This window comes from Salvelinus fontinalis, chromosome 7 (genome assembly GCF_029448725.1).
Source record: "Salvelinus fontinalis isolate EN_2023a chromosome 7, ASM2944872v1, whole genome shotgun sequence".
Classification (NCBI taxonomy): Eukaryota; Metazoa; Chordata; class Actinopteri; order Salmoniformes; family Salmonidae; genus Salvelinus; species Salvelinus fontinalis.
In genome coordinates, this window is record NC_074671.1 from 3,947,370 (window position 1) to 3,971,919 (window position 24,550).

Below are 24,550 nucleotides of genomic sequence, written 5' to 3' on the forward strand. Positions count from 1 at the left end.
ACCACTACCACTACCACTACCTCTACCTCTACCACTACCTCTACCACTACCACTACCACTACCACTACCTCCACCTACCTCTACCTCTACCACTACCTCTACCACTACCACTACCACTACCACTACCACTACCACTACCACTACCACTACCTCTACCACTACCACTACCACTACCTCTACCAATTCCACTACCACTACCACTACCACTACTTCTACCACTACCACTACCACTACCACTACCACTACCACCACCACTACCACTACCACTACCACTACCACTACCACTACCACTACCACTACTTCTACCACTACCACTACCACTACCTCTACCAATTCCACTACCACTACCACTACCACTACCTCTACCTCTACCACTACCACTACCACTACCACTACCACTACCTCTACCTCTACCACTACCACTACCTCTACCACTACCACTACCACTACTTCTACCACTACCACTACCTACCTCTACCACTACCACTACCACTACCTCTACCTCTACCACTACCACTACCTCTACCACTACCACTACCACTACTTCTACCACTACCACTACCTACCTCTACCACTACCACTACCACTACCACTACCACTACCACTACCTACCTCTACCTCTACCTCTACCTCTACCTCTACCACTACCACTACCACTACCACTACCACTACCACTACCACTACCACTACCACTACCACTACCACTACCACTACCACTACCTCTACCTCTACTTCTACCTACAACTAGCTGCTTTATTGAGGAAATATTTTACTTTTTATGTCTCTGATAAGTGGTTGTTTATCTGCTATAGTTGAATTAACTAACTGGATAAGAGTTTCTGCTAATTTAACAACATGTTAGTGTAAATGCAAACCTACTTGCGAACGTCATCAACACACAAGCTACGACCAAAACTATTTTACGTGGTGTCAGCCTAGCTAACATAATCCAGGTGTCACGAGGAAGATCTAGAATCGACCACTCTGTTTATCTCCATGGCACCCTGTGGAGGCCCGGTGTCTGTCAGCAACACAGGCTACGACCCTCTGTGTCCCTAATGACACCCTATTCCATACATAGGGCTCTGGTCAGGAGTAGTGTACTATATAGGGAATAGAGTGCCATAGGACTCTGGTCTAAAGTAGTGTACTATATAGGGAATAGGGTTCCATAAGACTCTGGTCTAAAGTAGTGCACTATATAGGGAATAGAGTGCCATTTGGGTGTCGCTGTAGACGCTGTGTAACTTTCCCGTGGAACAGACGTTAGAGCTGTGTGGGGGTAGATCCCCCCTGCTGGGGAACAGTATGGTGGGCCGGTAGTGTCGTCCCGTCAGGGTGGGGGGCCGGTAGTGTCGTCCCGTCAGGGTGGGGGGCCGGTAGTGTCAGAGCTGTGTGGGGGTAGATCCCCCCTGCTGGGGAACAGTATGGTGGGCCGGTAGTGTCGTCCCGTCCGTGTGCGGGGCCGGTAGTGTCGTCCCGTCAGGGTGGGGGGCCGGTAGTGTCGTCCCGTCAGGGTGGGGGGCCGGTAGTGTTAGAGCTGTGTGGGGGTAGATCCCCCCTGCTGGGGAACAGTATGGTGGGCCGGTAGTGTTAGAGCTGTGTGGGAGTAGATCCCCCCTGCTGGCGAACAGTCAGACATGCTTTAGCTTCTGTTCCCTCCGTCTGTTAGTGTCCATCCACGCCCTGTTTATTGACTCTATCCCCGTCCAAGTCACGTTGCTCCTCAGTCATGTGTGTTCACTGGCCCCAGACCAATGTGATTCTCTGTTCTGTGTTTGTTTACCGTGTACACGGCCACCCACCAACTGTCTGTCTGTCCGTCTGTCTGGCTGCACGGTAGGTTATGAGGAAAAAAAAGATCTGGAGCTTGTTTATAAACTTTGTTTTCAAAGTCAGAAGCTTCTGGAAGAATGGACACAGAGGATGAGGACACAAGGTACAGATGGAGAGATTGGTAGGGACAGGACCGTCTCCAAACATAACAGATTGGTAGGGACAGGACAGCCACCAAACATGACAGATTGGTAGGGACAGGACAGCCACCAAACATGACAGATTGGTAGGGACAGGACAGTCTCCAAACATAACAGATTGGTAGGGACAGGACAGTCTCCAAACATAACAGATTGGTAGGGACAGGACAGTCTCCAAACATAACAGATTGGTAGGGACAGGACAGCCTCCAAACATGACAGATTGGTAGGGACAGTCTCCAAACATGACAGATTGGTAGGGACAGGACAGCCTCCAAACATGACAGATTGGTAGGGACAGTCTCCAAACATAACAGATTGGTAGGGACAGGACAGTCTCCAAACATAACAGATTGGTAGGGACAGGACAGTCTCCAAACATAACAGATTGGTAGGGACAGGACAGCCACCAAACATAACAGATTGGTAGGGACAGGACAGTCTCCAAACATAACAGATTGGTAGGGACAGGACAGTCTCCAAACATAACAGATTGGTACGGGCAGGACAGTCTCCAAACATAACAGATTGGTAGGGACAGGACAGCCTCCAAACATGACAGATTGGTAGGGACAGTCTCCAAACATGACAGATTGGTAGGGACAGGACAGCCTCCAAACATGACAGATTGGTAGGGACAGTCTCCAAACATAACAGATTGGTAGGGACAGGACAGTCTCCAAACATAACAGATTGGTAGGGACAGGACAGTCTCCAAACATAACAGATTTGTAGGGACAGGACAGCCACCAAACATAACAGATTGGTAGGGACAGGACAGCCACCAAACATGACAGATTGGTAGGGACAGGACAGCCACCAAACATGACAGATTGGTAGGGACAGGACAGTCTCCAAACATAACAGATTGGTAGGGACAGGACAGTCTCCAAACATAACAGATTGGTAGGGACAGGACAGTCTCCAAACATAACAGATTGGTAGGGACAGGACAGCCTCCAAACATGACAGATTGGTAGGGACAGTCTCCAAACATGACAGATTGGTAGGGACAGGACAGCCTCCAAACATGACAGATTGGTAGGGACAGTCTCCAAACATAACAGATTGGTAAGGACAGGACAGTCTCCAAACATAACAGATTGGTAGGGACAGGACAGTCTCCAAACATAACAGATTGGTAGGGACAGGACAGCCACCAAACATAACAGATTGGTAGGGACAGGACAGTCTCCAAACATAACAGATTGGTAGGGACAGGACAGTCTCCAAACATAACAGATTGGTAGGGACAGGACAGTCTCCAAACATAACAGATTGGTAGGGACAGGACAGTCTCCAAACATAACAGATTGGTAGGGACAGGACAGTCTCCAAACATGACAGATTGGTAGGGACAGGACAGTCTCCAAATATGACAGATGGGTAGGGACAGTCTCCAAACATGACAGATTGGTAGGGACAGGACAGCCTCCAAACATGACAGATGGGTAGGGACAGTCTCCAAATATGACAGATTGGTAGGGACAGTCTAGAGAGGGTCTTCCTGAGACTCTGCAAAGTTTAGTTCAGAGATTTGTAAAGCTTTTTCCAAAGTAAAAATTCAAAAGAACTTCTGGAAGAACGGCTTGGGGATTCAATCCAGAAACCTTTCAGCTACTGGCTCCTACCCTGCCAGGCTACCTGCCACCCGTGAATATTCTAATAATTCATTAATTACAACATTGGTAACATAGGAATAGCACTAAGTGGTGCAGGTCAGCAGCACGCTGAGATGAAAGACGGCTGACATACCTAAACTCATTTACTAAGGTGTTCAATCAAAGCTACATTTAGCACCCATCGGCATCATCTATGGGTGAACGCGAGTGTCCTGTACTGTGTGGGAATGCTGCTCAGTCACTAGTCTCTGAGGGCTTCCTGACTGTCCCTTTCTAACCCTGACCCTGTCTAGTTTCCACGTGGGTAGTGACTAGAGGAAGTCCAGGCCCGGGCCAGTGTCCATGACATGGCGAATATTCCATTCACCCAGACCATAGCAGAGCGGCCTGCAGTGTAGCCACTCTGGCCCTGGCACTCTGGATGCCACGCAGACCATAGGAGACCAGAGCAGAGTCTTCTCTTCTCCCAGTCCCAGTCCCAGGTAGTGTCCTCCCTCCAGTCCCAGGTAATGTCCTCCCTCCATTCCCAGGTAATGTCCTCCCTCCATTCCCAGGTAATGTCCTCCCTCCATTCCCAGGTAATGTCCTCCCTCCATTCCCAGTGAGTGTCCTACCTCCAGTCCCAGGTAATGTCCTCCCTCCAGTCCCAGGTAATGTCCTCCCTCCATTCCCAGTGAGTGTCCTCCCTCCATTCCCAGGTAATGTCCTCCCTCCAGTCCCAGGTAATGTCCTCCCTCCATTCCCAGGTAGTGTCCTCCCTCCAGTCCCAGGTAGTGTCCTCCCTCCAGTCCCAGGTAATGTCCTCCCTCCAGTCCCAGGTAGTGTCCTCCCTCCAGTCCCAGTGAGTGTCCTCCCTCCAGTCCCAGTGAGTGTCCTCCCTCCAGTCCCAGGTAGTGTCCTCCCTCCAGTCCCAGTGAGTGTCCTCCCTCCAGTCCCAGTGAGTGTCCTCCCTCCAGTCCCAGTGAGTGTCCTCCCTCCAGTCCCAGGTAATGTCCTCCCTCCATTCCCAGTGAGTGTCCTCCCTCCAGTCCCAGGTAATGTCCTCCCTCCAGTCCCAGGTAGTGTTCTCCCTCCAGTCCCAGGTAGTGTCCTCCCTCCAGTCCCAGTGAGTGTCCTCCCTCCAGTCCCAGTGAGTGTCCTCCCTCCAGTCCCAGGTAATGTCCTCCCTACAGTCCCAGTGAGTGTCCTCCCTCCAGTCCCAGTGAGTGTCCTCCCTCCAGTCCCAGTGAGTGTCCTCCCTACAGTCCCAGTGAGTGTCCTCCCTCCAGTCCCAGTGAGTGTCCTCCCTCCAGTCCCAGGTAGTGTCCTCCCTCCAGTCCCAGGTAGTGTCCTCCCTCCAGTCCCAGTGAGTGTCCTCCCTCCAGTCCCAGGTAGTGTCCTCCCTCCAGTCCCAGTGAGTGTCCTCCCTCCAGTCCCAGTGAGTGTGGTGGAGTGGTGGAGTGGTGGAGTGGTGGAGTGGTGGTGGAGTGGTGGTGGAGTGGGGGAGTGGTGGTGGAGTGGTGGAGTAGTGGAGTGGTGGTGGAGTGGTGGAGTGGGGGAGTAGTGGAGTGGTGGAGTGGGGGAGTAGTGGAGTGGTGGAGTGGTGGAGTGGTGGTGGAGTGGTGGAGTGGGGGAGTAGTGGAGTGGTGGAGTTGTGGAGTGGGGGAGTAGTGGAGTGGTGGAGTGGTGGAGTTGTGGAGTGGTGGGGGAGTAGTGGAGTGGTGGAGTGGTGGTGGAGTGGTGGAGTGGTGGAGTGGTGGTGGAGTGGTGGAGTTGTGGAGTGGTGGAGTGGTGGGGGAGCAGTGGAGTGGTGGAATGGTGGTGGAGTGGTGGAGTGGTGGAGTGGTGGAGTGGTGGTGGAGTGGTGGAGTAGTGGAGTGGTGGAGTGGTGGAGTGGTGGTGGAGTGGTGGAGTGGTGGAGTGGTGGTGGAGTGGTGGAGTGGTGGAGTGGTGGAGTGGTGGTGGAGTGGTTGAGTGGTGGAGTAGTGGAGTGGTGGAGCGGTGGTGGAGTGGTGGAGTCGTGGAGTGGTGGAGTGGTGGTGGAGTGGTGGAGTGGTGGAGTGGTGGTGGAGTGGTGGAGTGGTGGAGCGTTGGTGGAGTGGTGGTGGATTGGTGGAGTGGTGGAGTGATGGAGTGGTGGAGTGGTGGAGTGGTGGTGGAGTGGGGGAGTGGTGGAGTGGTGGAGTGGTGGAGTGGTGGTGGAGTGGTGGAGCGGTGGTGGAGTGGTGGAGTGGTGGAGTGGTGGAGTGGTGGAGTGGTGGAGCGGTGGTGGAGTGGTGGAGTGGTGGAGTGGTGGTGGAGTGGAGTGGTGGAGTGGTGGAGTGGTGGAGTGCTGGAGTGGTGGTGGAGTGGTGGAGTGGTGGAGTGGTGGAGTGGTGGAGCGGTGGTGGAGTGGTGGAGTGGTGGTGGAGTGGTGGAGTGGTGGAGCGGTGGAGCGGTGGTGTAGTGGTGGAGTGGTGGAGTGGTGGAGTGGTGGAGCGGTGGTGGAGCGGTGGTGGAGTGGTGGAGTTATGGTGGAGTGGTGGAGTGGTGGAGCGGTGGAGCGGTGGTGGAGTGGTGGAGTGGTGGCGGAGTGGTGGAGTGGTGGAGCGGTGGTGGAGTGGTGGAGTGGTGGTGGAGTGGTGGAGCGGTGGTGGAGTGGTGGAGTGGTGGAGTGGTGGAGCGGTGGAGCGGTGGAGGAGTGGTGGAGTGGTGGAGTGGTGGTGGAGTGGTGGAGTGGTGGAGCGGTGGTGGAGCAGTGGTGTAGTGGTGGAGTGGTGGAGTGGTGGAGTGGGGGAGCGGTGGTGGAGGGGTGGTGGAGTGGGGGAATGGTGGAGTGGTGGAGTGGGGGAGCGTTGGTGAAGTGGTGGTGGAGTGGTGGAGTGGTGGAGTGGTGGTGGAGTGGTGGAGTGGTGGAGTGGTGGAGCGGTGGTGGAGTGGTGGAGTGGTGGAGTGGTGGAGTGGTGGAGTGGTGGAGCGGTGGTGGAGTGGTGGAGTGGTGGAGTGGTGGAGTGGTGGTGGAGTGGTGGAGTGGTGGTGGTGTTTGTGTATATTTTGACCCGGCTCGCGTGACCCTGTTGCCCTCCTTCACCCGGCGACAAACTAGTAGCTGTCCCAGAGCAGTTCCAGTCGTCCTCTGTGGACCGCGGCACCCTAAGACAAAGCTGCGGTCATTTAGCTGTCTCACTCTAATCCCTAAACATTACACCCTCTGGCTAGAGATTTAAAAGACACACCACAACACACTGTTTCATCCTCCCTGAGGCCTCTAGTGCGTGTCTGTGGAGAGGAGAGGACTGCCACTGCTGTAGATGCTGGAACCATGCTGGTCTGGTCTCTCTCTGTCTTGTGGTATTTCTCGTTTACTTCAATGCTCCCTGCCTCGACATTTACCATCTGGGTGAAGTGTAAATTGCCCTGCTATGTTTTGTTAATGTCAGATTTAACGATGACGACAGTAACTGCGATGAAACCATTTACCGTTTTCCTCCACCATGCGAGGCTATTCCTGTATGTATTGTCCCCCATTCCTTTCTGTGCTCTCTGCTTCGTCCAGCTCTCCAGGGCTCCAGAGCTGTCTGGTATTTTTAACCCGGGAGCTGTGTTGGAGACAGAACGGGCTGAGGACGGATCCTCTCACGATGTCCTCTGCTTTTTCCAAAAACAGAGTGGGAGTGCTAAAGGCAACTAGGAGAGAGAGAGAGACTTCCAGGAAGGAGAGCTACATGGAGCTGAACAAAGAGGAGAAAGGAAAGATGGCTGCCAGATAGACTAAACTCTGATAGATCATCGCCCAGTGGAAACCAACCAACACATATGGTCAGAGACTCAGATTGACTGACGGACAGTGCAGATGGATAGGCTACAGTTGACATTTTCACTGCTTCTGCTTTTTCACCTTTTGCTTAGTTTGTCAGAACTATTATAAACTACTGTAAACTACTGTAAACTACTGTAAACTGCTGTAAACTACTGTAAACTACCATAAACTGCTGTAAACTACTGTAAACTACCATAAACTGATGTAAACTACTGTAAACTACCATAAACTGCTGTAAACTAATGTAAACTACCATAAACTGCTGTAAACTAATGTAAACTACCATGAACTGCTGTAAACTGCTGTGTGGGATTTTAAAAGCAGAAGCTAAAGACTATTTTTATCTTAGTTCTTTGACCGACGGTTTAGACAGAACTTCCCTTCAAATGGTGTCATGGCTGAAAGAGGGGTGTCTTGCCAAGCAGTCGACTAAGACTGGGTCCTGCCTCACACTGGGAGATGAAGGAGTGGGGTCACAGGGTGGAGACGAAGGAGTGGGGTCACAGGGTGGAGACGAAGGAGTGGGGTCACAGGGTGGAGAAGAAGGAGTGGAGATGAAGGAATAGGGGCACAGGGTGGAGACGAAGGAGTGGAGTCACATGGTGGAGACGAAGGAGTGGAGATGAAGGAGTGGGGTTACCGGGTGGAGATGGAGGAGTGGGGTTACAGGGTGGAGATGAAGGAGTGGGGTCACAGGGTGGACACGAAGGAGTGGGGTTACAGGGTGGAGATGAAGGAGTGGCGTTACAGGGTGGAGATGAAGGAGTGGGATCACAGGGTGGACACGAAGGAGTGGGGTCACAGGGTGGAGATGAAGGAGTGGCGTTACAGGGTGGAGATGAAGGAGTGGGGTCACATGGTGGAGACGAAGGAGTGGGGTCACAGGGTGGAGACGAAGGAGTGGGGTCACAGGGTGGAGACGAAGGAGTGGGGTTACAGGGTGGAGATGAAGGAGTGGGGTTACAGGGTGGAGATGAAGGAGTGGGGTTACAGGGTGGAGATGAAGGAGTGGGGTTACAGGGTGGAGACGAAGGAGTGGGGTTACAGGGTGGAGATGAAGGAGTAGGGTTACAGGTTGGAGATGAAGGAGTGGGGTCACAGGGTGGAGATGAAGGAGTGGGGTCACAGGGTGGAGATGAAGGAGTGGGGTCACAGGGTGGAGATGAAGGAGTGGGGTCACAGGGTGGAGACGAAGGAGTGGGGTCACAGGGTGGAGATGAAGGAGTGGGGTCACAGGGTGGAGACGAAGGAGTGGGGTCACAGGGTGGAGATGAAGGAGTGGCGTTACAGGGTGGAGATGAAGGAGTGGGGTCACAGGGTGGAGATGAAGGAGTGGGGTCACAGGGTGGAGATGAAGGAGTAGGGTCACAGGGTGGAGAAGAAGGAGTGGAGATGAAGGAGTGAGAACACAGGGTAGAGATGATGGAGTTGGGATGAAGGAGTGGAGATGAAGGAGTGAGAACACAGGGTGGAGATGATGGAGTTGGGATGAAGGAGTGGAGATGAAGAAGTGAGAACACAGGGTGGAGATGATGGAGTAGGGTCACAGGGTGGAGAAGAAGGAGTGGAGATGAAGGAGTGAGAACACAGGGTGGAGATGATGGAGTTGGGATGAAGGAGTGGAGATGAAGGAGTGAGAACACAGGGTGGAGATGATGGAGTTGGGATGAAGGAGTGGAGATGAAGAAGTGGGGTCACAGGGTGGAGACGAAGGAGTGGGGTCAAAGGGTGGAGATGAAGGAGTGGAGATGAAGGAGTGGGGTCACAGGGTGGAGATGACGGAGTTGGGATGAAGGAGTGAGAACACAGGGTGGAGATGATGGAGTGGGGATGAAGGAGTGAGAACACAGGGTGGAGATGATGGAGTGGGGATGAAGGAGTGGAGATGAAGGAGTGGGGACACAGGGTGGAGATGATGGAGTGGGGATGAAGGAGTGGAGATGATGGAGTGGGGATGAAGGAGTGGAGATGAAGGAGTGGAGACACACAGGGATTCCTGGCTGTAGCTGATTGTCCTTGTGCTTTATCAGAAAACAGAATGTTTGTCATTCCATGAGTCAATACTGTGTTCAAAAGGAATGTCGTCCCCAACACTACGACTATCCACTATGGGCCCTGGTCAAAAGATGTGGACTATAAGGAAATAGGTTGCCATTTTGGACGTAGCTCCAACTCCAGTCTCTGCTCCAGTCCGGGGTAGCCCCAACTCCAGTCCCTGCTCCAGTCCGGAGTAGCCCCAACTCCAGTCCCTGCTCCAGTCCGGAGTAGCCCCAACTCCAGTCCCTGCTCCAGTCCGGAGTAGCCCCAACTCCAGTCCCTGCTCCAGTCCGGGGTAGCCCCAACTCCAGTCCCTGCTTCAGTCCGGGGTAGCCGCAACTCCAGTCCCTGCTCCAGTCCGGAGTAGCCCCAACTCCAGTCCCTGCTCCAGTCCGGGGTAGCCCCAACTCCAGTCCCTGCTCCAGTCCGGGGTAGCGTCAACTCCAGTCCCTGCTTCAGTCCGGGGTAGCCGCAACTCCAGTCCCTGCTCCAGTCCGGGGTAGCCCCAACTCCAGTCCCTGCTCCAGTCCGGGGTAGCCCCAACTCCAGTCCCTGCTTCAGTCCGGGGTAGCCGCAACTCCAGTCCCTGCTCCAGTCCGGAGTAGCCCCAACTCCAGTCCCTGCTCCAGTCCGGGGTAGCCGCAACTCCAGTCCCTGCTCCAGTCCGGAGTAGCCCCAACTCCAGTCCCTGCTTCAGTCCGGGGTAGCCCCAACTCCAGTCCCTGCTCCAGTCCGGAGTAGCCCCAACTCCAGTCCCTGCTCCAGTCCGGAGTAGCCCCAACTCCAGTCCCTGCTCCAGTCCGGGGTAGCCCCAACTCCAGTCCCTGCTCCAGTCCGGGGTAGCCCCAACTCCAGTCCCTGCTCCAGTCCGGGGTAGCCCCAACTCCAGTCTCTGCTCCAGTCCAGGGTAGCCCCAACTCCAGTCTCTGCTCCAGTCCGGGGTAGCCCCAACTCCAGTCCCTGCTCCAGCCCGGGCTAATGAGTCAGTATTATTTTCACAAAGTACAAAACTGTTCCATAAAAGCTTTCCCTTCTGTATTTACTGTGCCAGTTGATGGATGGTAGCTGGAAATAGCATATCATTTCATGGGGAGTGATCATGTCCACATTGTTTTTACTGGCAGGTGAAGGAGTGAATTGCCTAGAACATCTGATAGGTACCACTTTGTGCAACGTCAGGTTGGTTGATGGACAGAAAGACATAAGCCAGATGTCTATACTGTAGCCAGGAGTCTCTGCTGTACTATAACCAAGTCTCCGGGGCAACAGTATCCATTTGAAGGTCCGGGTTCAGTTTGAGAGCACACAGCCCAGTCAAACAGTAGTCGTCTTGGTCACATCTCTCCCTCTCCATCTCCCTTTCCCTCTCTCTGTCTCTGTCTCTGTCGATCTCTCTTTTCTTTCATGTGTATGGGCGTGTGTGTGTGTCTGTATGTGTGTGTAAGAGAACGTTGAAACACAGAGACCCCCCTGAGAACCAAGGACACAGAGACCCCCTGAGAACCAAGGACACAGAGACCTCCTGAGAACCAAGGACACAGAGACCTCCTGAGAACCAAGGACACAGAGACCTCCTGAGAACCAAGGACACAGAGACCTCCTGAGAACCAAGGACTTGCGGGAAAGCAAAGCCACACAGTCTGGTTCATAAGGTCACGAAAACACACATACACACACACCACATTTACAAGATATTCCAACTATGTTATGTACGACTCGTTATAGAAGTAATATAACTACCTCCTACCTGTACGCAGGCCTAGTAGTATACTATGTGTTTGGAACATGTTACAGATATGGTCAGATATCTTGTTTATAATTTACTCAGCATACAGTTCCTGCTGCATATTACGGGGCGTATAGCCTATACAGTGGTACATTGCCGCGTGCCTCTTCTGTCACCCAGAGTGGCTCACTTGTGGGCGTGCTGGCAGCATATAGCAGCACGTTTGGTTGTGCGTCAAGAATACAGCATAGCATAGTTCGTATGAAGGTCTGGGTTATTAAATGGTTAACGGTTTAATCCATTTTCCGTTTCATGAATTTATTCACAGGTAAATAGTAATACGATCTAAACCACTTTTCTTAGGGGGTAGATCAGCTTTTATACCGCAGATAGATTGTGGCTTCCATCAATGTAATTGTCTGCATCATTTCCAATCCCTCATAAATATTTTTTTGTAAATATATACGTTACCAGTCAAAAGTTTAGACAAACCTACTCATTCGTGTGTATTTCTTTATGTATGAAGACATCAAAACTATGAAATAACACATATGGAATCATGTAGTAACCAAAAAAGTGTTAAACAAATCAAAATATATTTTATATTTGAGATTCTTCAAAGTAGTCACCCTTTGCCTTTATGACAGCTTTGCACCCTCTTGTCTTTATTATTCTACAACGTAGAAACTAGTAAAAATAAAGAAAAACTCTTGAATGAGTAGGTGTGTCCAGACTTTAGACTGGTACTATATATACAAATAAATAAATAGAGTCACTCACTCTAAAATATATAAACTCCCAGTCATTTATTGGGTAAACCACCAACGTTTGGGCATCACTGTGCCTTCTTCAGGGTGATGTCGTGAATGATTGAACCAGGTTCTGAGGACAAGAAGGACAATTAGTGGAAGCCTATCTGCAGATGAAGAGGTCCCAGTGAATGTCAGCAGAGCAGTGGTTCTCCGTCCTGGGGACCCATGTTGGTTTTTGCCTTTAGCACTACAAGTGATCAACTCATCATCCTTGACACTATCTCTGATTTTTTAAAACCTTTATTTTTATTAGGCAAGTCAGTTAAACTTCTTATGGCTGTAGTTAAGAACAAATTATTGTTTTCTATGACGGCTTAGGAAAAGTGAATCTCGTCTTCTCCAGTCAATTAGCACGGAAAGCTAGCAAAGTGGCGCAAAGCTCTCCTTCGTGAACAAACGCAGACAAAGCAACACGCCTAATGTCCCGAAAAAATGTAAATAATCTAATAAAACTATATTGAAAAAACATACTTTACGATGATATTGTCACATGTATCAAATAAAATCAAAGCCGGAGATATTAGTCGTCTATAACGACAGCTGCACAGAAGGCAAAACCAGGTCCCTTCACATGCTCTCCAGAAAACAGGAAACTGGTGACACGTCATACAAAGAGCATTTATTCGACCCCAGATCAAGTTATACACTCCATTTCTTCTCTCACTGCCTGTTGACATCTAGTGGAAGACGTATGAAGTGCATGTATACTGATATATATCAAGGACATTTATAGGCAGGCCCTAGAACAGAGCATCGATTTCAGATTTTCCACTTCCTGTCAGGAAGTTTGCTGCAAAATGAGTTCTGTTTTACTCACAGATATAATTCAAACGGTTTTAGAAACTAGAGAGTGTTTTCTATCCAATAGTAATAATAATATGCATATTGTACGAGCAAGAATTGAGTACGAGGACGTTTGAAATGGGCACCTTTTATCCGGCTACTCAATACTGCCCCTGCAGCCCAAACAGGTTAACCCCTTCCCTTTTCCCTAAATCCTCTAGGTTATATCAGATGTCTGGGTTAACCTCTCCCCTTCTCCATAAATCTAGATTATATAAATGTGTTCCCACAAAATATATCAAAATTATGTTTGTTCTCAATTGTCTGTCCTATGTCTGAGAGATACAAGAAACATGATGAAACATACTTTTGTTTACATGTATTTAACCCCTTATTTTGTTCACTAAACAGTCTCCATTTACTGTATACTGCACTTCCATTCATTTTTGTTGACTGTTACCGGGGAACCTTCAGACGAGCCCTGTGAGGCCTGTGGGCATCCTAGAGCAAAACAACCGACACGTTTGTGAATGTTTGTGAGAGTATGTGAGAGTGTTTGTAAATGTTTGTAAGAGTCTCACCTTAAGCCCAAACTGTTCGGACGCTACAGACAGAAGTTGGCAGATTGGCTATAGTGACTTGAGACGAGTCTCGAGACGTTGTATACACACACACACACACGCAGGGGGTTGCAGAGCAAAACGGAGAACACATCGTGGATGTGAGAGTCTCATCTTTCCATTGAGTGGTCATAATCAGCCAAACCTTTTGAACTCCGCAGACAATTTTGTGAGAAGTCAGATTTTCCGGAATGTCTCGCGGTCTAAAAAACACTGCTCTAGCTCTGTGACCTTTCACCTCAGATGAGGAAGTGTTACATCGGCGGATGGGGTAGAATTTTGTATTTTGTATTTTTTTCACCTTTATTTAACTAGGCAAGTCAGTTAATTAAGAAGAAATAATGTTTGTCAATGACAGCCTAGGAACAGTGCCACTACTGCCTTGTTCAGGGGTAGAATAACATACTTAGCAACCTTCTGGTTCCTGGCCCAACGCTCTAACCACTAGGCTACCTGCCTTTACTCGTAGCTTGCTTCTCATCCGACTGGTGTTAGCTACAGCTGCTAGCCTGTGACTAGCTAGCTGCTGCTGTTACGCAGCAAACAAGTTGTTGTCCCGATTTGTTCTGCAAAAAAAATATGTTAAGCATTGTCAGAAATGCTACAAAAAGGTAGCACATCGTTGGTTCTTAATGGACAGATATGAGCACGTTAGAGCGATAAATACAAATTGTAATCAAAACTGTTGCCACTACAAACATATTCAGTTTCAAAAGGAGGCAATTCTTCTGGTCTTGTTTTTTATTTAACTAGGCAAGTCAGTTAAGAAAAGGTTCTTATTTTCAATGACGGCCTAGGAACAATGGATCAACCGTCTTGTTCAGAACGACAGATGTTTACCTCGTCAGCTCGGGGATTCGAACTTGCAACCTTTCGGTTACTAGCCCAACGCTCTAACCACTAGGCTACCTGCCGCCCTATCTTATCCGATGCTTTGTTAATGTCTTGGTCGAGGCAAGAAATTGTATTTTTTCCAAATGCCATTTTTTTCTTGGTACTGTCCGGACGGGTCATGGTGAGAGGCGGGGAGTGTGTTGTGTACGTCCAAGGTGATTTGTGAAGTTTCATCTACATTGGTGTCATATTGGCTTAGACTTTTGAATTTAACACTGTGCTTCTATCAATCACTACTTTAGCTAGACCGACCGGTGGGACTACAATACCGTCAAACAATCCCCACTATAGTTAGACCGACCGGTGGGACTACAATACTGTCAAACAATCACTACTATAGTTAGACCGACCGGTGGGACTACCATACTGTCAAACAATCCCTACTATAGTTAGACCGACCGGTGGGACTACAATACTGTCAAACAATCCCTACTATAGTTAGACCGACCGGTGGGACTACCATACCGTCAAACAATCCCTACTATAGTTAGACCGACCGGTGGGACTACAATACTGTCAAACAATCACTACTATAGTTAGACCGACCGGTGGGACTACAATACGGTCAAACAATCACTACTATAGTTAGATCGACCGGTGGGACTACAATACTGTCAAACAATCCCCACTATAGTTAGACCGACCGGTGGGACTACAATACTATCAAACAATCACTACTATAGTTAGACCGACCGGTGGGACTACAATACTGTCAAACAATCCCCACTATAGTTAGACCGACCGGTGGGAATACCATACCGTCAAACAATCCCTACTATAGTTAGACGGACCGGTGGGACTACAATACTGTCAAACAATCCCTACTATAGTTAGACCGACCGGTGGGACTACAATACGGTCAAACAATCACTACTATAGTTAGACCGACCGGTGGGACTACAATACTGTCAAACAATCACTACTATAGTTAGACCGACCGGTGGGACTACAATAGTGTCAAACAATCCCTACTATAGTTAGACCGACCGGTGGGACTACAATACTGTCAAACAATCCCTACTATAATTAGACCGACCGGTGGGACTACCATACCGTCAAACAATCCCTACTATAGTTAGACCGACCGGTGGGACTACAATACTGTCAAATAATTCCCACTATACTTAGACCGACCGGTGGGACTACAATACTGTCAAACAATCCCCACTATAGTTAGACCGACCGGTGGGACTACAATACTGTCAAACAATCCCCACTATAGTTAGACCCAACCGGTGGGACTACAATACGGTCAAACAATCACTACTATAGTTAGATCGACCGGTGGGACTACAATACTGTCAAACAATCACTACTATAGTTAGACCGACCAGTGGGACTACAATACTGTCAAACAATCATTTCTATAGTTAGACCGACCGGTGGGACTACCATACTGTCAAACAATCACTACTATAGTTAGACCGACCGGTGGGACTACAATACTGTCAAACAATCCCTACTATAGTTAGACCGACCGGTGGGACTACAATACTGTCAAACAATCACTACTATAGTTAGACCGACCGGTGGGACTACAATACTGTCAAACAATCCCTACTATATTTAGATCGACCGGTGGGACTACAATACTGTCAAACAATCACTACTATAGTTAGACCGACCGGTGGGACTACAATACTGTCAAACAATCACTACTATAGTTAGACAGACCGGTGGGACTATAATACTGTCAAACAATCACTACTATAGTTTAACCGACCGGTGGGACTACCATACCATCAAACAATCACTACTATAGTTAGACCGACCGGTGGGACTACAACACTGTCAAACAATCCCTACTATAGTTAGACCGACCGGTGGGACTACAATACTGTCAAACAATCACTACTATAGTTAGACAGACCGGTGGGACTATAATACTGTCAAACAATCACTACTATAGTTTAACCGACCGGTGGGACTACCATACCATCAAACAATCACTACTATAGTTAGACCGACCGGTGGGACTACAACACTGTCAAACAATCCCTACTATAGTTAGACCGACCGGTGGGACTACAATACTGTCAAACAATCACTACTATAGTTAGACCGACCGGTGGGACTATAATACTGTCAAACAATCCCCACTATAGTTAGACCGACCGGTGGGATTACAATACCGTCAAACAATCACTACTATAGTTAGACCGACCGGTGGGACTATAATACTGTCAAACAATCACTACTATAGTTAGACCGACCGGTGGGACTACAATACTGTCAAACAATCACTACTATAGTTAGACCGACCGGTGGGACTACAATACTGTCAAACAATCACTACTATAGTTAGACCGACCGGTGGGACTACAATACTGTCAAACAATCACTACTATTGTTAAACCGACCGGTGGGACTACAATGCTGTCAAACAATCCCTACTATAGTTAGACCGACCGATGGGACGACCATACTGTCAAACAATCACTACTATAGTTAGACCGACCGGTGGTACTACAATACTGTCAAACAATCCCTACTATAGTTAGACCGACCGGTGGGACTACAATACTGTCAAACAATCACTACTACAGTTTGACCGACCGGTGGGACTACAATATCGTCAAACAATCACTACTATAGTTAGACCGACCGGTGGTACTACAATACTGTCAAACAATCCAAGCCTTTTTAAATAGTTTTCTAGACGGCAACAACGTGAGCTGTTATCTAGGTTCTCCGCCGTTCTGTCTGCGGTATGAAACACACAGACAGCTAAATGCCTGACTAAATGGGTAAATGACAACAGGTTTCGATGACGTTAACGCAGAGAGAATAGTATATCCCAGTTTAACACAGAGTTACAGACACACAGGGGTGAGTCCCAACAAGGCTCCCTATGTAGTGCACTATGTAGGGAATAGGGTGCTAAAGTTGTGCACTATGTAGGGAATAGGGTGCTAAAGTAGTGCACTATGTAGGCAATAGGGTGCTAAAGTCATGCACTATGTAGGGAATAGGGTGCTAAAGTTGTGCACTATATAGGGAATAGGGTGCTAAAGTAGTGCACTATGTAGGGAATAGGGTGCTAAATTAGTGCACTAGGTAGGGAATAGGGTGCTAAAGTAGTGCACTATGTAGGGAATAGGGTGCTAAAGTCATGCACTATGTAGGGAATAGGGTACTAAAGTAGTGCCCTATGTAGGGAATAGGGTGCTAAAGTAGTGCACTATGTAGGGAATAGGGTGCTAAAGTAGTGCACTATGTAGGGAATAGGGTGCCAAAGTAGTGCACTATGTAGGGAATAGGGTGCTGAAGTAGTGCACTATGTAGGGAATAGGGTGCTAAAGTCATGCACTATGTAGGGAATAGGGTGCTAAAGTCATGCACTATGTAGGGAATAGGGTGCCAAAGTAGTGCACTATGTAGGGAATAGGGTGCTAAGGTCATGCACTATGTAGGGAATAGGGTGCTAAAGTAGTGCACTATGTAGGGAATAGGGTGCTAAAGTTGTGCTCTATGTAGGGAATAGGGTGCTAAAGTAGTGCACTATGTAAGGAATAGGGTGCCAAAGTCATGCACAATGTAGGGAATAGGGTGCTAAAGTTGTGCACTATGTAGGGAATAGGGTGCTAAAGTTGTGCACTATGTAGGGAATGGGGTGCCATTTCTGACACAGATACAGTCTGATGAGACTTATAATAACAAAGTCAATCCTGTGGAGTGAAACGAGACAGAGTGGATTTAAAGGATAAAGCTTTCTGGCACAAGACGGACGGTGAATTTGACTCTGATTTTATCCTTTTTTCCTGTGAATTATTTCACCTCAGTGCTCTGTGGTCTATCTCCTCCTAATTCATCACATTCTTGCTGGTTTAGTGCTGATGTGTGGGATATGCTTCTTTCAGGACAGTCGTGTGTTATCCAGCACGACAACACAATTAGTCCCAGTGGACAAATCATGTAGGAGTGGATGGGAAAGCAGTGTGTCTGAAGGCAGCTTTTTATAAAATTAGACACTTTTTATACATTTGTTTTAGTGACTTTGGGTCCTTGAATAGAATAATGATCGTGATTATAATGATTATTGGTCTCAGCATAACTTCCTGTCAACAAAAAAAAAGACGATATGAAAGTGGTGTTATAACACCGGGATCCCAGTTGGTCATAAAGCAGAAACAGGATGTGTCCCAAATCCATTAGGGCCTCTATTCAACACGCAAACGTGGAAATTACGCTTTACAGCATGATTTACATTTAAAGGGGAATGTTCCCGCTTTAGCAGAGACTTCATTCACGTTTTAAAACACTGGAATATGTCGGCTCGAACTGGAATTACTTCTATATTTTCCACAGTGGAATCTGTAACGCTTCGTCTTTCCAGAATAAATAGAGCCCTTGGTTGAAACAGGAGTTGGCTAAATATCTCTTCTGTCTGTGATGTTGGGTAACAGATAAAAAAAATGGGGCCATCTATTAAGAGTATTGGGACACAATCTTTGGGAGAAAGCCAATGTTTCAGAGAAACCTTTGCATAAAGCACAAGGGTATGGTTGGATTTTATTCAATACTGTGTGATTAATAATGTCACGTGTTTTCTTGGAAAATATTGGAAATCCTAGTCTATCCAAAGTTTCCAAAGTATATTTCCTGTTTACAAAAAACAGTGTGTTGAACAACAGAAAGTAGGTCGTGTATGAAAGGAATCTGATTTAAATGTAGATTTATTACCGTGGTTTGGATGTTCAATGTTTCAGAAAGTGGTTTGTCTTTTTGGTCTATTTGCTGAAACACCTCATAACTCTCCTCTCATCCTGGCTCATAGCCACACTGTGTCACTGAGTACTGTCTCATCCTGGCTCATAGTCACACGGTGTCACTGAGTACCGTCTCATCCTGGCTCATAGCCACACTGTGCCACTGAGTACCGTCTCATCCTGGCTCATAGCCACACGGTGCCACTGAGTACCGTCTTATCCTGGCTCATAGCCACACGGTGTCACTGAGTACCGTCTCATCCTGTCTCATAGCTACACGGTGTCACTGAGTACCGTCTCATCCTGGCTCATAGCCACACGGTGTCACTGAGTACCGTCTCATCCTGGCTCATAGCCACACTGTGTCACTGAGTACCGTCTCATCCTGGCTCATAGCCACACGGTGCCACTGAGTACCGTCTCATCCTGGCTCATAGCCACACAGTGTCACTGAGTACCGTCTCATCCTGGCTCATAGCTACATGGTGTCACTGAGTATCGTCTCATCCTGGCTCATAGCCACACGGTATCACTGAGTACCGTCTCATCCTGGCTCATAGCCACACTGTGTCACTGAGTACTGTCTCATCCTGGCTCATAGCCACACGGTGTCACTGAGTACCGTCTCATCCTGGCTCATAGCCACATGGTGTCACTGAGTACCATCTCATCCTGGCTCATAGCCACACTGTGTCACTGAGTACCGTCTCATCCTGGCTCATAGCCACACGGAGCCACTGAGTACCGTCTCATCCTGTCTCATAGCCACATGGTGCCACTGAGTACCGTCTCATCCTGGCTCATAGCCACAAGCTGTCACTGCGTACTGTCTCATCCTGGCTCATAGCTACACGGTGTCACTGAGTACCGTCTCATCCTGGCTCATAGCTACACGGTGTCACTGAGTACCGTCTCATCCAGGCTCATAGCCACACGGTGTCACTGAGTACCGTCTCATCCTGGCTCATAGCCACACTGTGTCACTGAGTACTGTCTCATCCTGGCTCATAGCCACATGGTGTCACTGAGTACCGTCTCATCCTGGCTCATAGCCACACGGTGCCACTGAGTACCGTCTCATCCTCGCTCATAGCCACACGTTGCCACTGAGTACCGTCTCATCCTGGCTCATAGCCACGCGGTGTCACTGAGTACCGTCTCATCCTGGCTCATAGCAACACGGTGTCACTGAGTACTGTCTCATCCTGGCTCATAGCCACATGGTGTCACTGAGTACCGTCTCGTCCTGGCTCATAGCCACACGGTGTCACTGAGTACCATCTCATCCTGGCTCATAGCCAAATGGTGTCACTGCGTACCGTCTCGTCCTGGCTCATAGCTACACGGTGTCACTGAGTACCGTCTCATCCTGGCTCATAGCCACACGGTGTCACTGAGTACCGTCTCCTCCTGGCTCATAGCCACAAGGTTTTACTGAGTACCGTCTCATCCTGGCTCATAGCCACACGGTGCAACTGAGTACCATCTCATCCTGGCTCATAGCCACATGGTGTCACTGAGTACTGTCTCATCCTGGCTCATAGCTACACGGTGTCACTGCGTACCGTCTCGTCCTGGCTCATAGCCACACGGTGTCACTGAGTACCGTCTCATCCTGGCTCATAGCCACACTGTGTCACTGAGTACCGTCTCATCCTGGCTCATAGCCACACTGTGTCACTGAGTACCGTCTCATCCTGGCTCATAGCTACACGGTGTCACTGCGTACCGTCTCATCCTGGCTCATAGCCACACTGTGTCACTGAGTACCGTCTCATCCTGGCTCATATCCAAACTGTGTCACTGAGTACTGTCTCATCCTGGCTCATAGCTACACGGTGTCACTGCGTACCGTCTCATCCTGGCTCATAGCCACACGGTGCCACTTAGCACCGTCTCATCCTGGCTCATAGCCACACGGTGTCACTGAGTACCGTCTCGTCCTGGCTCATAGCCACACGGTGTCACTGAGTACCGTCTCATCCTGGCTCATAGCCACACTGTGTCACTGAGTACCGTCTCATCCTGGCTCATAGCCACACTGTGTCACTGAGTACCGTCTCATCCTGGCTCATAGCTACACGGTGTCACTGCGTACCATCTCATCCTGGCTCATAGTCACACGGTGCCACTGAGTACCGTCTCATCCTGGCTCATAGCCACACTGTGTCACTGAGTACCGTTTCATCCTGGCTCATAGCCACATGGTGTCACTGAGTACCGTCTCATCCTGGATCATAGCCACACGGTGCCACTGAGTAGCGTCTCATCCTGGCTCATAGCCAAACGGTGCCACTGAGTACCGTCTCATCCTGGCTCATAGCCACACGGTGTCACTGAGTACCGTCTCCTCCTGGCTCATAGCCACAAGGTGTTACTGAGTACCGTCTCATCCTGGCTCATAGCCACACGGTGCCACTGAGTACCATCTCATACTGGCTCATAGCCACACAGTACCACTGAGTACCGTCTCATCCGGGCTCATAGCTACATGGTGTCACTGAGTACCGTCTCATCCTGGCTCATAGCTACACGGTGTCACTGAGTACTGTCTCATCCTGGCTCATAGCTACATGATGTCACTGAGTACCGTCTCATCCTGGCTCATAGCCACTTGGTGTCACTGAGTACCGTCTCATCCTGGCTCATAGCCACACGGTGCCACTGAGTACCGTCTCATCCTGTCTCATAGCTACATGGTGTCACTGAGTACCATCTCATCCTGTCTCATAGCCACACGGTGTCACTGAGTACCGTCTCATCCTGGCTCATAGCCACACGGTGTCACTGAGTACCGTCTCATCCTGGCTCATAGCCACACGGTGTCACTGAGTACCGTCTCATCCTGGCTCATAGCCACACTGTGTCACTGAGTACTGTCTCATCCTGGCTCATAGCCACATGGTGTCACTGAGTACCGTCTCATCCTGGCTCATAGCCACACTGTGCCACTGAGTACCGTCTCATCCTGGCTCATAGCCACACGGTGCCACTGAGTACCGTCTCATCCTGGCTCATAGCTACATGGTGTCACTGAGTATCGTCTCATCCTGGCTCATAGCCACACGGTGTCACTGAGTACCGTCTCATCCTGGCTCATAGCCACACTGTGTCACTGAGTACTGTCTCATCCTGGCTCATAGCCACACGGTGTCACTGAGTACCGTCTCATCCTGGCTCATAGCCACACTGTGTCACTGAGTACCGTCTCATCCTGGCTCATAGCCACACGGAGCCACTGAGTACCGTCTCATCCTGTCTCATAGCCACATGGTGCCACTGAGTACCGTCTCATCCTGGCTCATAGCCACAAGCTGTCACTGCGTACTGTCTCGTCCTGGCTCATAGCTACACAGTGTCACTGAGTACCGTCTCATCCTGGCTCATAGCTACACGGTGTCACTGAGTACCGTCTCATCCAGGCTCATAGCCACACGGTGTCACTGAGTACCGTCTCATCCTGGCTCATAGCCACACTGTGTCACTGAGTACTGTCTCATCCTGGCTCATAGCCACATGGTGTCACTGAGTACCGTCTCATCCTGGCTCATAGCCACACGGTGCCACTGAGTACCGTCTCATCCTGGCTCATAGCCACACGTTGCCACTGAGTACCGTCTCATCCTGGCTCATAGCCACGCGGTGTCACTGAGTACCGTCTCATCCTGGCTCATAGCAACACGGTGTCACTGAGTACTGTCTCATCCTGGCTCATAGCCACATGGTGTCACTGAGTACCGTCTCGTCCTGGCTCATAGCCACACGGTGTCACTGAGTACCATCTCATCCTGGCTCATAGCCAAATGGTGTCACTGCGTACCGTCTCGTCCTGGCTCATAGCTACACGGTGTCACTGAGTACCGTCTCATCCTGGCTCATAGCCACACGGTGTCACTGAGTACCGTCTCCTCCTGGCTCATAGCCACAAGGTTTTACTGAGTACCGTCTCATCCTGGCTCATAGCCACACGGTGCAACTGAGTACCATCTCATCCTGGCTCATAGCCACATGGTGTCACTGAGTACTGTCTCATCCTGGCTCATAGCTACACGGTGTCACTGCGTACCGTCTCGTCCTGGCTCATAGCCACACGGTGTCACTGAGTACCGTCTCATCCTGGCTCATAGCCACACTGTGTCACTGAGTACCGTCTCATCCTGGCTCATAGCCACACTGTGTCACTGAGTACCGTCTCATCCTGGCTCATAGCTACACGGTGTCACTGCGTACCGTCTCATCCTGGCTCATAGCCACACTGTGTCACTGAGTACCGTCTCATCCTGGCTCATATCCAAACTGTGTCACTGAGTACCGTCTCATCCTGGCTCATAGCTACACGGTGTCACTGCGTACCGTCTCATCCTGGCTCATAGCCACACGGTGCCACTTAGCACCGTCTCATCCTGGCTCATAACCACACGGTGTCACTGAGTACCGTCTCCTCCTGGCTCATAGCCACAAGGTTTTAATGAGTACCGTCTCATCCTGGCTCATAGCCACACGGTGCAACTGAGTACCATCTCATCCTGGCTCATAGCCACATGGTGTCACTGAGTACTGTCTCATCCTGGCTCATAGCTACACGGTGTCACTGCGTACCGTCTCGTCCTGGCTCATAGCCACACGGTGTCACTGAGTACCGTCTCATCCTGGCTCATAGCCACACTGTGTCACTGAGTACCGTCTCATCCTGGCTCATAGCCACACTGTGTCACTGAGTACCGTCTCATCCTGGCTCATAGCTACACGGTGTCACTGCGTACCATCTCATCCTGGCTCATAGTCACACGGTGCCACTGAGTACCGTCTCATCCTGGCTCATAGCCACACTGTGTCACTGAGTACCGTTTCATCCTGGCTCATAGCCACATGGTGTCAATGAGTACCGTCTCATCCTGGATCATAGCCACACGGTGCCACTGAGTACCGTCTCATCCTGGCTCATAGCCAAACGGTGCCACTGAGTACCGTCTCATCCTGGCTCATAGCCACACGGTGTCACTGAGTACCGTCTCCTCCTGGCTCATAGCCACAAGGTGTTACTGAGTACCGTCTCATCCTGGCTCATAGCCACACGGTGCCACTGAGTACCATCTCATACTGGCTCATAGCCACACAGTACCACTGAGTACCGTCTCATCCTGGCTCATAGCTACATGGTGTCACTGAGTACCGTCTCATCCTGGCTCATAGCTACACGGTGTCACTGAGTACTGTCTCATCCTGGCTCATAGCTACATGATGTCACTGAGTACCGTCTCATCCTGGCTCATAGCCACTTGGAGTCACTGAGTACCGTCTCATCCTGGCTCATAGCCACACGGTGCCACTGAGTACCGTCTCATCCTGTCTCATAGCTACATGGTGTCACTGAGTACCATCTCATCCTGGCTCATAGCCACACGGTGTCACTGAGTACCGTCTCATCCTGGCTCATAGCCACACGGTGTCACTGAGTACCGTCTCATCCTGGCTCATAGCCACACTGTGTCACTGAGTACTGTCTCATCCTGGCTCATAGCCACATGGTGTCACTGAGTACCGTCTCATCCTGGCTCATAGCCACACTGTGCCACTGAGTACCGTCTCATCC